Genomic DNA, 17054 nt, shown 5'->3' with positions numbered 1-17054 from the left:
AAGAAGTGCTTCAGATCTTTTAAGTTTTAGAAAATCTGGTAGGTACAAAATGATAAGTGAAAGTGATGCTCAGTCATGTCCAACTCTTTGCGACCCCATGAACTGTAGCCTACCAGGCTCCTCTGTCCATGGGATTTTCCAGGCAATAGTACTGGAGTGGATTGCCATTTCCTTCTCCAGGGGGTCTTCCTGACCCAGGGATTGAACCCAGGTCTCCCGAATTTTAGACAGACGCTTTACCGTCTGAGCCACCAGGGAAGTCATCTCATCGTTGATTTGCATTCCCCTCACTTTGGGTGAACTTGAACATCTTTCCGTGTTTCTTAGCCATTGGATTTGCTTTTCAACGAGTTGCCCATTCATATACTTTGCCCATTTTCCTACTTGTTTGTTCTCATTCCTCTTGTCAAATTACAGTAAATATTTGTATATTATAAAAGTGAAATAAACTATCTATGCAATATGTATTTCTTGAAACCTACCATGGTTGATGATATTTTTACAATAGCTTTGCCTTAAAGTTATAATTTTAGAGTTAAATATGCCTGCCTTTTCTCTCATAGCATTGACTTCTCAGTTTGGATCCGGAAAGTTTTCCTGCACAATATAGTGCATATAATCTAGATTCTTCTTGCAAGAGCTTTGCTTTACCTTCTATGTTTACTGGTGCATTTTACTCATCTGTTTGTACCTTTAGATATACAATAAAATTGGGATCAAATAAGGTACTTATCTGAATACAATGGCCTGCTAGAGAGTTCTGATAACTGGTGAGGACGTCTCCGCCCCATGCTTACTTTTCTAAAATTACCTACCTTTTCTTCAGTATTTCATTTTTTTTCTAGAAACGATAAAATCATCTTATTTAATTGCCAAAGCCTAACAAACCAAAATACCCACCTTGCTGTGAGTTTTAGTGAAATACATACACAATTTGAGGGAATATTTTTATGGCATTGAGTCCTCTCATCCAAAAATATGGCATTTCTGTCCATTTCTCCTTTTACATACATATTTTAGTATGATTTTGTTATTTCCTTTTTTTTGTTGTATCTAAGTATTCCATAGGGGTTGACTTTGAATGTTTTTTTCCATTCCTATTTTATTACTAGAGAAAAGTTAATGATTTTTGTTTTTTGCATATTTTTGGATCCGTCTACTTTACAAAATTCTCTCCTTAAATCTAGGAGATTTTTACCAGATTCCTTTGGGTTTTCTAACTTTACAATCATATCATCTGCAAAAATAGATCATTTTTCCTCTTCTTTCCCAATGTTTTCTCCAGTTTTCAAATTTGTTGCCATAAAGTTTTAAATTATATTCTCTTTTAATACTCTTGGTCATTTTAATATTTGATCTTTCTACTTTCTGATCTTTTATAATTTTGCTTTTTTTCCTTTTAAAAAATTAGATTGTTTATCAAGTGGATAGAATTTTAATATAATAAGATTTTAAATTTATTTATATACTTTATTACTTTTCTCCTTTCTATTAAGATTTTACCTTTATTCAGGTCAGTTCAGTTCAGTTCAGTCGCTCAGTCATGTCCAACTCTTTGCGACCCCATGAATCGAAGCACGCCAGGCCTCCCTGTCCATCACCAACTCCTGGAGTTCACTCAGACTCACGTCCATCGAATCAGTGATGCCATCCAGCCATCTCATCCTCTGTCGTCCCCTTCTCCTCCTGCCCCCAATCCCTCCCAGCATCAGAGTCTTTTCCAATGAGTCAACTCTTTGCACGAGGTGGCCAAAGTTTATTAATCATTCTTTATTGTTATTTTTCTAATTTCTTAGAATGTAGACTTAGTTGCTTTACTTCTCATCTTTATTCTTTCGCAAGGAAGGCCTTTTGACTGTAAAATTTCTACAACTCTATGAAATTAAAGTTGAAAACGGAGAAGGCAATGGCACCCCACTTCAGTACTTTTGCCTAGAAAATCCCATGGAAGGAGGAGCCTGGTAGGCTACAGTCCATGGGGTCGCTAGAGTCAGACATGACTGAGCGACTTCACTTTCACTTTTCACTTTCATGCATTGGAGAAGGAAATGGCAACCCACTCCAGTGTTCTTGCCTGGAGAATCCCAGGGACAGGGTAGCCTGGTGGGCTGCCATCTATGGGGTCGCATAGAGTCGGACACGACTGAAGTGACTTAGCAGCAGTCGGACACGACTGAAGGGACTTAGCAGCAGCAAAGTAGAAAAATTGTGCAGTCAAAAGGCCTTCCTAGTGAAAGAAGGTCAGTAATTTCCCTTTTGATTTCTTCAAGTCAATTGTTTTCTAACTATTTTTTCATTTTCAAGAAGACAATTTTTGGCCATCTTTTGATAATTTTTTTTTACTAATTGAATTAGGATCAGATAATGCGACCTATAAAATCATTGTTTTTTGAATTTCTGAAGCTTTTTTTTGTAGCCAGCTATATGATCAGTCTTTATAAATGTTCTATAGACACATAAAAAGTAATGAAAATTATCTATGTTTGAAATGTAGGGTATTCTCCAGTTATTGTGTGTGGAAGCAGTATGGCACATAGATTAAAAGCAAAGAATAGAGGAAAATGTCTACTTCCAATCTCAAACTTACCGTATGACCTTGACTGTGTTTGTAAGACATAAATAATAATGATATTTATCTCATAGGGTATTTGAAAGAATTAAATTATTTAATATTCTTAAGTACTTAGAATAGAAATTAGCACATACCAAATGCTATATAATTAATTTTGTAAACAAAAAGAATTCATATATGTCAGTTCATATATGTCCTTATTTCTTCTTTTCTACGGAATTGCCCAATACAGTCCAAAGAGATATATATTGGGTTTATTTAAGTTTTTGGTGTTTTTAAGGATGGCTCTGTATCGAAACATTGAAAGTGAAAGTGAAAGTCATTCAGTCATGTCCAACTCTTTGTCACTCCACGGACTGTCCATGGAATTCTCCAGGGCAGAATACAGGCATGGGTAACCTATCCCTTCTCCAGGGGATCTTCCCAACTCAGGAATCAAACCAGGGTCTCCTGCATTGCAGGCAGATTCTTTACCAACTGAACTATGAGGGAAGTCCTTACCAAAACAATGTTCTGGTTCTATTTTAAATTTCAAATTATTAAAGTGATAGATTTTAAAACGTAATCCTTTTTTTCTTCTTTAGATTTTCGTTTTACTTCCTTGAATTTTTTCTTATCTCTATTACTTATTTTTTACATTTGATGCACAATTTAAAATTTCTTTGCCCTTTAATAAACTTAGTCTCAGTCTCATTCTTCCTTAATTAGGTTGCCTTTTCTCCCAAATCATACATAAATAACCATTCTCCTTATGCTTTAGAATGCTGGATTTCCTTCGGAGCAGTTCAGGCAAATTAAGTAGCCTGTGTAATCAGATTGGATTACAGGTGTGTTCCCAAAATGACATTAAAGTGTACTGAGTTCTGTAGTCAGTTCCTTCTTACAATTTCCAGTGTCCTTCATTTTTTGTGTAAGTCCAAGTTTTTGTCTCATATCATATTCCTTCTGCCTAAAGAAATCCCTTTAACATTTCTTATAGTTCATGTCTGTTAGTAATGAATGATCTAGGTCTTTGTTTTTCTGAAAAGTCTCAATTTCCCTTCATATTTTCTATAGAATTTGGGATTGATAATTTTCCCTTCTAGCATTTTAAAGATATTCTTCTGCAGCCTTACGTTTTATTCCTTTCTCATGAGAAGTCTGATCTTTCTTAGCTTCCTTCCATAGACCTGAACCATGAGGAAGGCTTTCTCCTACTTTCTACTCCACCATTGTCAAATCCAATCATTGAAAACAGCTTACCAACAGGGGCCATTTCCAAAGGTAAGCAGAAGGCCAGGGCAGACTCCGAGCTAGAGACAGTATGCTTTTCAGGGGCTGTATAGTCGTATAGCAGTAGTGCTCAGTCGTGTCTGACTCTTTGCAACCCCATGGACTGTAGCCCGCCAGGCTCTTCTGTCCATGGGGATTCTCCAGGCAAGAACACTGGAGTGGGTTGTCGTTCCCTTCTGCAGGGGATCTTCCCAACCCAGTGATCAAACACACATATCTTGCATCTCCTGCATTGGCAGACAGATTCTTTGCCAATAACTCCACCTGGAAGCCCAGGGGGTGTGGGTGAAGCCATTACCATGCAGGAGAGAAGCAATGATTAGAACTCTGAGAGAAAGACAGCTTGTGCCCTATGTCAGAAAATGAACCACTCCATTACCCTGGAAGGGGAGTTTAAATGCATGGAAGAAAACATGTCACTTTCCTCAGAAGCATCCAAAGCATCATCTTTCCAAGTTTCCTGCTCGTGCATCTCTCTTTTCTTGGAAGAAGTAACCCATGACCTGCTATTTCCCACCCAAGCAGTTCAGGCCCATTACAGACATGAACACAGATTTTCAGTCTCAGGGAATTAAATGAAAGAAAAATTAGTCTGTCTCTGCCTTTGGACTGATATTTATAATTCATTTCTGGTGTAAGAAATAACAAATCCAGCTAGCCTAAGTACACCTCGGATATGAAGTATGCTCACATGCCGTTTGGAGCTCTAGTTAAACTTGGCCTGAACCCCAGTACCACCTCCTACGAGAGTTCAGAGTCCTTGGTACAATCTCTGAGGGTCCTGGGTTCCTTGTCTTACGTCTCCCTCTCTCCAGCTCCTACATCCACGTGGGCTCTGCTAGTTCTGCTTAAGTCTAGACAGTTTATCAGTTTGCCCCCAAATACCCCCATTACTTCAGTATGTTGTGAGTATAAAAACTTTAATAACAGGTCACATATCATTTGGTCTCCATTTATTTTTTCTTCAAACACGCTCCAGTTTAAGGAGGATGTCCTGGGCTTATGATAAGAGAACAGAGAAGTCCACCAGCAGTAGTTGCTGGTATATTTTTAGTGGGAGGGTGACGGAAAAGTAATATAAATTCTTTCCTAGGGAGAGTAGAGCAAAAATCAGCAGCTCATCAGAAACTTGGAATGGACATAGCCTCAAGTGATAAATTGCCCTCCACCAAATTCATAGAACAACAGATGGATTTGAGCAGCTCCCCTGGCTTCAGCACTACCACCATCTGTGAGAATTGTTGGTATGTGTGGTGGCCCCATGCTGCAGTGAATGGCCCTCAGAAATAAATTGCTTTCCATTTGTGAAAACATTGCCAAATATTTTAGGCAAATATGATTGTATAATTGGGTTGATTTTCAAAATATTTAGTAATCAGTACAGCAGAGGCATCAACCAATCTGGATAGACCTGACCAATCATTAGAGATGTTAGGAGTAAGGACCCACTACAGCCCCATGGTGGATACCAGCTGAATACCTACCCTGCCTACAACTTAATAACAACTCTGCTAATTCATATCATGTTATACCCAGATGCTTCTTTCTCCTTCCTTTTCCCAACTATATTTAACTGGCCAAAAAATTTTATGGAAAAACATTTTGGCCAACCCAATACTTTGTTCATTCATTCATCTATCCATCTATTCAATAAAGATATCATTAAGCTCCTCCACATGCTTTCCCAAACTTTCTTGGCTCCTGTCCCATTATCCCTCATACAGGTATCTTCCCTAATTAAATCCTTGTGTGCTTAGCCTCATCCTGGCATCTGTTTCTCACAAGACCCAGACTAACTCCTCATGGTGGTATCACAGTCACAGACAACAGAGTAGTTTGTTATATTTGAAACCATCCCTGTATCACTATGGAAGGTAACTTCCTCTCCATTTCTTTGGGCATGCGCATTAACAGACCCTGATTGCTGTTTCTTACTCTGTTCCTCTTCCCATCACAACAGCAGAATTCTACAGCTTCCCAATGAAGATCTACTTTTGCTTTTTTATGAAATCTCATATGATCGCTTCCAGGGGAGGATAACAGTGCTAACAGAAGTCAGCCATTTAAGCAGGAGTGAAGAGAGTAGGTAGTATTCGGATGCTATAGAACAGGAAGATTTGTAGGAGAGGGACTGGTGGAGCAGGGCAGGGAGAAATAATAGCAATCAGTTTAGAATATTTGGTTTAGAGAAGACTGAAACTTGGAACAGACCTCTTGGTGAACTCTGGCATGTGGTTCCTGGTTCATTCATTCTGGAGAAGATGCTACCTTAAGTAGAGGATAGAACAAAGAGTCACAGATCTTTTTCCAACTTCAAGTTCATAGGAATTAGTGTGTGCAGTGTTCTCTTGTGGCAGAGATGAGGACAGGACATGCCCAACATCACTGCTGCCCCCCTCTGCCAAAACCCTACAGCAACATGATATTGAAGAATAAGCATCCTGAGGTTCACCTGGCTTGCTGCCACACACACTCCAAAATCACAGCTGTGAGTTTATGGATGGGTGGACAGAAAGTGATCAGTGTTGATCCAGGTGCACCGAATCACTGAGAAGGACTAGCCACCCTGGGGAGACACTTTAATGAGAGTCACCCAACACGGAGGTGGGAATACACCTGTGGAAGGATTTGCCAAAGACATGCTTTCAGTCAGCCTCTGGGGCAACTCAGAGAAAATGGGAGAAAGGATTGGAAGGGCAGCCTCTCACTTGCCACGTGAACCATGCTGCTTCAGGGGGACAGGATGAGCTGGAAGAACCAGTCTAGCCACCCTAGGCTGATAGCCAGTACTGATATTGACAAAGCCTCAAATTACAACAGGGCAAATGGGGAACTTAGTGACCCAGGGCCTCTGGATCACTGCTTCTAGCTCTTCAGTTCAACTTCTAGCTCTTCAGTTCAGTCACTCAGTTGTGTCCGACTCTTTGCGACCCCATGAATTGCAGTATGCCAGGCCTCCTTACCCATCACCAACTCCCAGAGTTCACTCAGACTCACGTCCATCGAGTCAGTGATGCCATCCAGCCATCTCATCCTCTGTCATCCCCTTCTCCTCCTTCCCCCAATCCCTCCCAGCATCAGGGTCTTTTACAATGAGTCAATTCTTCGCATGAGGTAGCCAAAGTACCAGAGTTTCAGCTTTAGCATCATTCCTTCCAAAGAAATCCCAGGGTTGATCTCCTTAAGAATGGACTGGTTGGATGTCCTTGCAGTCCAAGGGACTCTCAAGAGTCTTCTCCAACACCACAGTTCAAAAGCATCAATTCTTTGGCGCTCAGCCTTCTTCACAGTCCAACTCTCACATCCATACATGACCACAGGAAAAACCATAGCCTTGACTAGACGAATCTTTGTTGGCAAAGTAATGTCTCTGCTTTTCAATATGCTATCTAGGTTGGTCATAACTTTCATTCCAAGGAGTAAGCGTCTTTTAATTTCATGGCTGCAGTCACCATCTGCAGTGATTTTGGAGCCCAGAAAAATAAAGTCTGACACTGTTTCCACTGTTTCCCCATCTATTTCCCATGAAGTGATGGGACCGGATGCCATGATCTTCATTTTCTGAATGTTGAGCTTTAAGCCAACTTTTTCACTCTCCACTTTCACCTTCATCAAGAGGCTTTTTAGTTCCTCTTCACTTTCTACCATAAGGGTGGTGTCATCTGCATATCTGAGGTTATTGATATTTCTCCCTGAAATCTTGATTCCAGCTTGTGTTTCTTCCAGCCCAGAATTTCTCATGATGTACTCTGCATATAAGTTAAATAAGCAGGATGACAATATACAGCCTTGACATACACCTTTTCCTATTTGGAACCAGTCTGTTGTTCCATGTCCAGTTCTAACTGTTGCTTCCTGACCTGCATATAGGTTTCTCAAGAGGCAGGTCAGGTGGTCTGGTATTCCCATCTCTTTCAGAATTTTCCAGTTTATTGTGATCCACACAGTCAAAGACTTTGGCATAGTCAATAAAGCAGAAATAGATGTTTTTCTGGAACTCTCTTGCTTTTTCTATGATCCAGCGGATGTTGGCAATTTGATCTCTGGTTCCTCTGCCTTTTCTAAAACCAGCTTGAACAACTGGAAGTTCACGGTTCATGTATTGCTGAAGCCTGGCTTGGAGAATTTTGAGCATTACTTTCCTAGTGTGTGAGATGAGTGCAATTGTGCGGTAGTTTGAGCATTCTTTGGCATTGCCTTTCTTTGGGACTGGAATAAAAACTGACCTTTTCCAGTCCTGTGGCCACTGCTGAGTTTTCCAAATTTGCTGGCATATTGAGTGCAGCACTTTCACAGCATTATCTTTCACAATTTGAAACAGCTCAACTGAAATTCCATCACCTCCACTAGCTTTGTTCATAGTGATGCTTTCTAAGGCCCACTTGACTTCACATTCAACTTCACTGAAGTTGAACAGTCCTATGAAGACCTACAAGACCTTTTAGAGCTAACACCCAAAAAAGATGTCCTTTCCATTATAGGGGACTGGAATGCAAAAGTAGGAAGTCAAGAAACACCTGGAGTAACAGGCAAATTTGGCCTTGGAATACGGAATGAAGCAGGGCAAAGACTAATAGAGTTTTGCCAAGAAAATGCACTGGTCATAGCAAACACCCTCTTGCAACAACACAAGAGAAGACTCTACACATGGACATCACCAGATGGTCAACACCGAAATCAGATTGATTATATTCTTGGCAGGCAAAAATGGAGAAGCTCTACACAGTCAACAAAAACAAGACCAGGAGCTGACTGTGGTTCAGATTATGAATTCCTTATTGTCAAATTCAGACTGAAATTGAAGAAAGTAGGGAAAAGCACTAGACCATTCAGGTATGACCTAAATCAAATCCCTTCTAGCTCTTAACTCTCTATAAATATTCATGGAATTAAGCTGAATGGATTTGAAAATTAAATAGAGGCATGTTTCAGACATTCTCATACCCTAGAGAGAATGAGTTCCTGCTGTCTCACCTGTACTTTGGCACTTGGTTGCAGTTGAGGTCAGCATTTCCAGTGCAGGATTAGATGAGCCATCCAGGGGTGGAGGACTCGAGGGTAAGTCCACAATGATAACAACTCCACATTCTCATAACTGGTAGGAGGGGAAACTATTTATTACTCTGTGATCATCTAAACTTCGACTGGAAGTGCAGCTTCTATGCTGGCCTTGGGAGGAGCAGCAGTTCCTAGGGCCAGAGGTACTAGGACTGGCCATGGAAATGCCTTTGTCCACGTCACCCAAGCCTGGTGTCCATGGCTCCACCTTGTTGTGGCTTTACGGCCACAAGGAAGTGCCCTTACTTACTCCAGACCCCTCATCGTGACTTAGAGGCAGATGCCCAGGGAAATTCATCTCTAAGAAGGGCTGAAAAGAGAGGCAGTCATCCAGGTTCATTGTCCAAGTTGAGAAGGAAAATCTTCACCTGCTTGTGATTTGAGAAAAGCCAAATGAATTGCCCCTTGCTGAGATTCTGTTGGAAGATTAACAGCTGTCTCTCCATTAATGGTGAGTAGTTTTCAAGATATTCTTTCTTATATTTGACTTTGGAGAGATGAAGGACAGGATTCTTGGCAGTGAACCCTGTTTTTGAGGACCCGCCCTCTCTTGGATGGAGGCAAAATTTCACTGGGAAGGAAAACACTTCTCCATCTAGACGTTGGCTTCTTCTATGCTTATAACACCCAAAGGGCCCAGCAGCATGTTTTGCCTCTTGTTTTTGTCTTTTCCACGCCATCTCTTATTGGGCCATTTTGGGTGTGTATCTATGACTCACTGTAAGTTATTAATTATGTGACATTTTAACTTTATCAGGAAGAAGTCTGAAGAAGTTGGGCTCTCGGGCCTGGACAGAGCACTCTATTAGACAACATAAAAGACAGCAAGTATAAGGAGGTTTTGTGAAGAAAATGGTCATTTGGTCTTATTCACTGAGGACTGAATATACAGAAAGTAGAATTAAGTGGGGCTTAAATTATGCAACACTGAAAGCTTATGAAGTTTAAGGTGGGGATCTTTAATAAAGGCTTTCTAACATTGTCAATTCCACTTGAAAGGAATTTCATCTAAATAGCTACAGATGTTACTGTCACATGAGAGTGCAGGTCTTTTTCAAGTTCTTCCCAAGGTACCAGCCAATCCTGACTGTGAGCATGAAACTCCAAGACCACATTTGAGGCGCAGTTTTTCTACCCACCCAAGATAAGCCACATCTACACTTGTGAAAGTCATTAAGGTGTAAGAGGATCCCCTGGAGAAGGAAATGGCAACCCACTCCAGTATTCTTGCCTGGAAAATCCCATGGACAGAGGAGGCTGGCCGGCTGCAGTCCATGGGGTCAGAAGAGCAGGACATGACCACGTGACTAAACCACCACCACCAGGAAGACTCAGGTTCTCTGAAGCGAACCTAGAGGCACGATGGGTCCCTGTTCTCATGGGTCCCCTTTTGGCAAAGGGCCAGGGCAATGCCATGTGGGCCTGGGAAGGTCACGGGCGCTAAAATGGACCTGCACCCCAGTGTAAGCTCTGTCATTACCGGTTGGGCGAACTTGGGCAGACGTTTTTAACAACTTAAATCTTTTAAATAAGAAGAAACAAGCCACCCTTGGTCTTTCCTGTAACTGTATGACTACCTGGCAGTCTCCACCTTGGGCTTTAATCCTCTGTCTTTAACTCTGCTTCTTCATGGATGAGGAGTTCCTGAAAACTGAGATTCTTCTCATCCTTGACAGTGACTAGACGTCAACAGTTTAATGTGTTTTTTGAATATCTGAATGAATGAATCATGAAGGTCTAGGTGGTGGCATCACTGTGAAAATTACGTGTAATAAAGGTAGTCTCCTTTCTAAAGTCCATAGACTTAGACTCCTAGGAAAAGGAAGGGATCCTTCCAGATGTGACCTAACAATGAGAATTCCCTCATTCGTCCACTTGCTTTACAGTCATCTTTAGTTCTTTTGACTAATGTCTGTTGAAGGCACTGGGCTGTGTTCCTTCCAGACACTGGGCCAAGTCCTACAGGTCTATGAGAAGTCATGTTCCCTAGCTGACTATCTAGAGAGAAGACTATCTTTTAAAAATTATAATCAGGATAATAACTGCCTGAGTAGGGCATGCATCGAGCACAGCGCAGGTGTGGATGTCTGCTCGGGAATGTGAGGAGAGGTTCTATAAAGGAGGTGGCGCTTGTGCTGAGCCCTGAAGATGGAGTAGGAGTTTCCCAAACTGAGGGAGGAGAAACACCTGAGTGTCAGGCCTGCCTGTAACCCACTGGGCAAATTGGACAAGTGACTTTACCTCTAAGAGACTCAGTCTCCTCACCTGTTAAGTAGAGTTAGCTCCTGGGGTTTCTGCCAGGATCCTGTAAGAGAGCATTTAAAAGTGCACCACATCAATGCAGGTGATGCTGGATGAATAAGAACTGTTAGGGCGGTGTTGCATGAGTAAGAGCCTAGCAGTGAGAGACTCTGGTTGTTACGGGAACCACATTCAGGTTTTCTTGGGTACCTAAGAGGGACCCCAACAAACAGTGCTTCCCTTTCCCACCTGAGTTTGGAATAATTAGAGAAAAATTGAAGAGTAATTACTGAGGCCAAAATATCACCTTTCAAATGGTAATAGCTAAGTTGGAGAACAAGACCTGGAACAAGGTGAAAGAGCTTGAAGGCACCCAGCCCGGGCAGATCTGGGCATGATGTCTTCTCAAATAGAAGCCTGCCCTGGGAAGACTCAGCATATGGAGCGGCAGAGGAAAACTCCCAAGACAGCCAAGGGAGGAGTGCAGCTGAGCTGGCCCGTCGTTCTTTCCTATTTTTTCACTGAAGGACTTGGCAGGGGGCAGAGTGAGTGAAGGGCAAAGTATGGCTGGAGTTTTCTTTGGAAACCACTTTCTTGTGGAAATGTTGGGGCGGAGACGGGGGTAAGGGCAGACCCCTCTAACACAGTGTTACTAGGGCATGGGGGCTGGGGCACGGGCAGTATTCTGAGGGTGGAAAGGATATAGAGATGTTGCTGAGGTATGATAGGCAGGCAGGGCCCGGGGTCATGTAAAGCCTGGTGTGCCATGCCAGGCAAATGGACTGCAGGTGGGCTGACCGCAGAGAAGAGACATGGTGGACCAGGACTGCTGAAGAGACCAACTAGAGGGGCTGGCATTGCAGATGTATGGATACAGTGACTCCAAACCTCATGCTTATAGGAAGAGAGAAGGCTAGAGCCCTGGTTCCGCCAGGCCATTGGGAAGTTGAGGATGCAGGCAAGGAAGTGGGATCTGGGTCAGACAAGCTTGAAGTGAAAACAGAAGAGAGAGATATTCTTGGGTGAGCTCCAGAAGTCAAGAACCAGGAGTACAATCCATTCAGAGAGGAAAGCAAAATTTGAGTAGGGGAGTGGAAAATCTGAACAGTTAAAAGAATATAGAAGAGAGTAACATTCTCAGATTTTTTTGAAATGAAAGATTTTGGGATGATAAGATGCAAGCGGCAGCCCTGAAAATGGGCAGCTTCAGAGGAATAGAGGTAAATGTCCTTAGAGTTGGTGGGGTTAAGGATGTAGAGGGGTCATCCACAAGGACATGGACGCCTTTAGAATGAGGTCAAAGTTCAAAAGGAGAGGCAACATTTTACACTTTTGACATATGGTATTGGGTCAATTGAGCTTCCCTCATGGCTCAGATGGTAAAGAATCTATCTGCAGTGTAGGCTACCTGGGTTCAATCCCTGGGTCAGGAAGATCCGCTGGAGGAGGGCATGGCAACCCACTCCAGTGTTGTTGCCTGGAGAATCCCATGAACAGAGGAGCCTGGCAGGCTACAGTCCATGCAGTTGCAAAGAGTCCAACACGACTGAGTAACACACACACACACACACACACACACACACACACACACTGGGTCAATTTTAACAGGAATATGGGAAGATCCCCTGGAGAAGGGAATGGCAACCCACTCCAATATTCTTGCCTAGTAAGTTCCATGGACAGAGAAGCCTGGTGGTCTACAGTCCATGGAGTTGCAAAGAGCTGAACATGACTGAGCAGCTAACACACAAATGATGAAACCAAGAAAGACAGACACAACAACCTTCAAAATATCAACAACCATCAGCAAAAAAATTAAATAACCCACCAGGTTTATGCAAGAATGGAGTCATATAAACACAAATATTTACAGTTGTGGAATATAGGTCTTGTATCATTTATAGAAGGAGCAACAATGAAGTCTTTTTTTTTCCTACTAAAGAAGAATGCACTGGCTGCAGGCCCATGGAGGAAATCTTCACAAAATATGTGCCACCTCCAATGGCTAATGTACTCCCTCTTACCTCCAAAGCACACAACCTGGAGCAGTGTCTGCCCCCAAACTGTAAATCCATCCAGTATCCTAGAAGCTCATCTGCAAACCAGACTACACATGGGCTGTGAGTTTGTGAGAGAAATGCAATCTCTTCCACATACACAGAAACAGATGGCATTTATCCCATCAGCTGATATTGGTGATTATTACTATTATTTTCTGTAATTGCCCTTCTGGGTCCTGTTTACTCATATCATGCTAAGTAATTGTAATTAACCAATGAAGTATTTGGAGCTAAGCTAGTTCAAAGCTATGGTTTTTCCAGTGGTCATGTATGGATGTGCGAGTTGGACTGTGAAGAAGGCTGAGCGCCAAAGAATTGATGCTTTTGAACTGTGGTGTTGGAGAAGACTCTTGAGAGTCCCTTGGACTGCAAGGAGATCCAACCAGTCCATTCTAAAGGAGATCAGCTCTGCGTGTCCTTTGGAAGGAATGATGCTAAAGCTGAAACTCCAGTACTTTGGCCACCTCATGTGAAGAGTTGACTCATTGGAAAAGACTGATGCTGGGAGGGATTGGGGGCAGGAGGAAAAGGGGAAAACAGAGGATGAGATGGCTGGATGGCATCACCGACTCAATGGACATGAGTTTGAGTGAACTCCGGGAGTTGGTGATGGACAGGGAGGCCTGGCGTGCTGCGATTCATGGGGTCGCAAAGAGTCGGACATGACTGAGCGACTGAACTGAACTGAAGCTAGTTCAAAAAAGAAACTGAGGCCAACCTGATGGAATGTGTACAGCAATTCCGTCTCATAATGCTATGTACTTTCAGCTAAAGTATATGGCATTTTATTAAAACCAGATGGAATTTGTTCACTTTTGTTGTGGCAGTCAGTCATCTTAGACAACCCTACAAATATGCTATGAAAAAAAAAGGAAGCCAACAGGGACAAAGTAATTCTAACAAATCTTGAGGTACTGTCTTAGCAACAGTTTTTTTCCAGGAATGTCTTACAATAGTTTTCTGCCAGGAAGAATCCTTGAGAATGCCAACCTTCATTGTGGTGATCTAGAAGGAAAGAACTTTGAAAAACAGACCTCCTTTCCCCCACAGATTTCCCTGTCAAGATACATAAAAGAATTCAGACTAATCAAAAAGCCCAAGTGAGCTGGCTGCCTAACTAGGACAGGCCCAACCTTGAGTTCAGAGGGCTTTCTAATGCGTTCCATCCGTCTCTCCAAAGAACAAAAGTTTACAGGATATATTGACTGCAAAGGAGGCTTGCTTCTAATGAGAAAGATCACATAGTAGCTGAAATGGCATATCGTAGAAGTTTAACTCAACTCTGAAAATACTGTTGTTCTGAATAAATGACCCATGTCCAAGATGCTGAATTTTTTTCTCTTTCTTCTTCCCTCTCTTCCTCCCTCCTCCCTTCCTTCATTCTTTCCCTCCTTTCTTTCTCTCTTCCTTCTTCCCTTCCATCCCTCCCTTCCTCCCTTCCTCTTTTTCTTTCTGCCTTTTGCTGTTTAATCATTATGAAACAAGTAGCCAGACATCATGTGAAGACCTGAAGAGTCAGCCCTTGAGGTTCTTTATCATCTGGTCCACCTTTCCCATGCAAACCAAGCAGAGGATGGCTCCTCTTCACCCCAGTAGGATGAACACTCTATTGTCTTGTCTTTTCCCCTGTTTCCACTCACACCTTCCTCCCCAGCACTCACAGGCTGTGATCACCCCTGTCTCCACCTGCCGTCTGCACTGGCTTTTTTTTTTTTCTTTGTTTTCATTGCTGCACAGGTTTATCTCCAGTTTGAGAGAGAGGGAGGGGGCACTTTAGCTGTGGTACGTGGGCTTCTCACTGTGGTGGCTTCTCTTACTGCAGACTTGGTCTTAGTTGCTCCAAGGCGTGTGGGATCCTCCTGGATCAGGGATCAAACTCATTTCTCCCACATTGGCAGGCGGATTCCTTACCACTGAGCCACCAAGGAAGGCCCCTGCCTGGATTTGTCTGCCCCTCTCAACTATCTTCCTATATCCTTCAAGGTCTAATTCATGTTCCATTCTCCGTGAAATCTTGCCTAATGACACCAGCCAACACCAATCTTATCCTTTCCTGATTATCCTCCCACTTACTATCAAATCAAGGATAGAAATTGTTGCTGTGCTTGGACCTCTGGCTTGAAGATTCCTAGGTTACCTCTGAGCTGAAGGCCTTCTGGCAATAATGATGAGAATGATATAGGAGCAGTGTGTGTCTAGTACTTGCCAAACCTGGTCTAAACTATCTAACTTGGTAGTAGTTGCATTGGAACTTAATTTTACATCATCTCGTATTATCCTATTATATAAAGTTCTAGGCTTTTATGGCCCTTCTGATAACATTTGCAGCTTTTAAGGGATAAACCGTTAAAGTTTTAGAGAGAGATAACCATAAAAGATGTCATAGAGAGTTACAACTGATCCCTATGGAGGGGCCTCTCAAGCTGGCTTTCCCTTCTTGGGATTGGTTTGACAGAACCCAAAGTATGATTTTGAGGATGCACTCAGGGATGATGGATTTCCCCGTGTGTTTTCTCACAAATATGTGTATAAACGTATCCATCTACATACTCAATATATAAACCAGATTAACAATTCTTTTGTAATTAGAGATAGTCCTTCCCAGAAACTATACTTCCCAGGGCTACTTCTACAAGGCACTTCCTTCTAAATAGAGGATGGGTAAGAACTTTGATTAGTGCCCAGGAAGTTGCCAGGGAACATGAAATCAAACCCTTTCCACATTTTTCCCCCAGTGGATGAAACCGCTCTGGCCGTGTCACTTGTTGGCCGTGCTGGCCTTTAGCATGTACTCAATATCTCTGTGCCTTTCCAGTTGTCTATACAAATAGTACGTAACTCAGTATTGTTGTAAAAAGTGCTCACAACAGTGAGTAGCACCAGCTAAGCACTTAGTCAATGGTAGTTTTTTATGTTTATTATGTATATCTTTTCACCAGTATTTGAGACATATTTCCATAGTAACACAACAGCCCTAATGGAATAGTGAAGCCCACACCGATTTTTTTGAAACTTCAAAGATTCTTCTAAATCCAAGAGCACCAAGTCAAATGGCCTATTTTTCCTTTGTCTTTTGTACACTTCTCCACTCTTTTTGTTTTATTGACTGTGATCTCTACTCCTGGTTGAACTTCTTTTCTCAATTTTTATTCATCAAACCACAGGAGCAGAATGCTGTGTGTCTCTGAAGCCCTTAACCTCAAGGACTTGTTGTCATTTCCTGAAAATGCTTTTCCCCAGAAATCTTGCTTCTCCTTTTACTATATTTTCTGTGAAAGTATTCGCTGCTCAGTTATGACCTATTCTTTGAGACCCTATGGACTGTAGCCTGCCAGGCTCCTCTGTCCATAGGATTGCTATTTCCTTTTCCAGGGTTTCTTCCCAACCCAGGGATTGAACCTGGCTCTCCTGCATTGCAGGCAGATACTTGACCCTCTGAGCCACCAGGGAAGCCTTGTGGCTTCCCCCTACCTGGTGGGGCCTGCCGCCTTCAAAGGTGATTGTCACACATGGAAGGCAGCTATAGGCAGGCCTGGATGATTCATGAGGCTGGCAGCTGGCCCTGCCCCTCCTCCTGTCTCGGGGGACACTCGAGCCAGCATAGAACCCTATTTTTCAGGTGTTTCTTAGTTGAGTATCAAACCAGTGGACCAGTACTTATTCCTGAAACACCGGCAAGTATATAAAAGACTTTGCTGCCTTATTCTTTTTATGTAATTGTTGTTAATAATAAAGGAGTAGCCACACCTACCATAGTTTCTATTGGATGAAAACATGAATGGGGAATTTTTTTTTAAGCTTCCAGCTCTCTACGAAGTGCAGGCAGTTCCCAGGTGGGGATGGTGGTCTAG

General features: G+C 42.4%; 1 protein-coding gene across 7 annotated transcripts in view; it reads left to right on the top strand.

Moving 5' to 3' along the window:
- The window catches only part of LNX1 (ligand of numb-protein X 1), a 188131-nt gene that overhangs the window by 40245 nt on the left and 130832 nt on the right, over positions 1-17054 (top strand). For 2 of the 7 annotated variants that reach the window (XM_055588567.1, XM_055588568.1), the window contains exon 2: positions 3740-3835. The exons of 4 other annotated variants lie outside the window; for them this stretch is intronic. The gene's annotated coding sequence lies outside the window, so the exon portion shown is untranslated. Of the gene's footprint in view, positions 1-3739; positions 3836-8178; positions 8678-17054 lie in introns of those variants that run through there. One more of the 7 variants, XM_055588569.1, reaches the window with a different exon arrangement.

Source organism: Bubalus kerabau, chromosome 7, assembly GCF_029407905.1.
Source record: "Bubalus kerabau isolate K-KA32 ecotype Philippines breed swamp buffalo chromosome 7, PCC_UOA_SB_1v2, whole genome shotgun sequence".
NCBI classification, from domain to species: Eukaryota; Metazoa; Chordata; class Mammalia; order Artiodactyla; family Bovidae; genus Bubalus; species Bubalus kerabau.
Note: the sequence above shows the minus strand (reverse complement) of the source record. Positions and strands in the feature narration are given on the sequence as shown.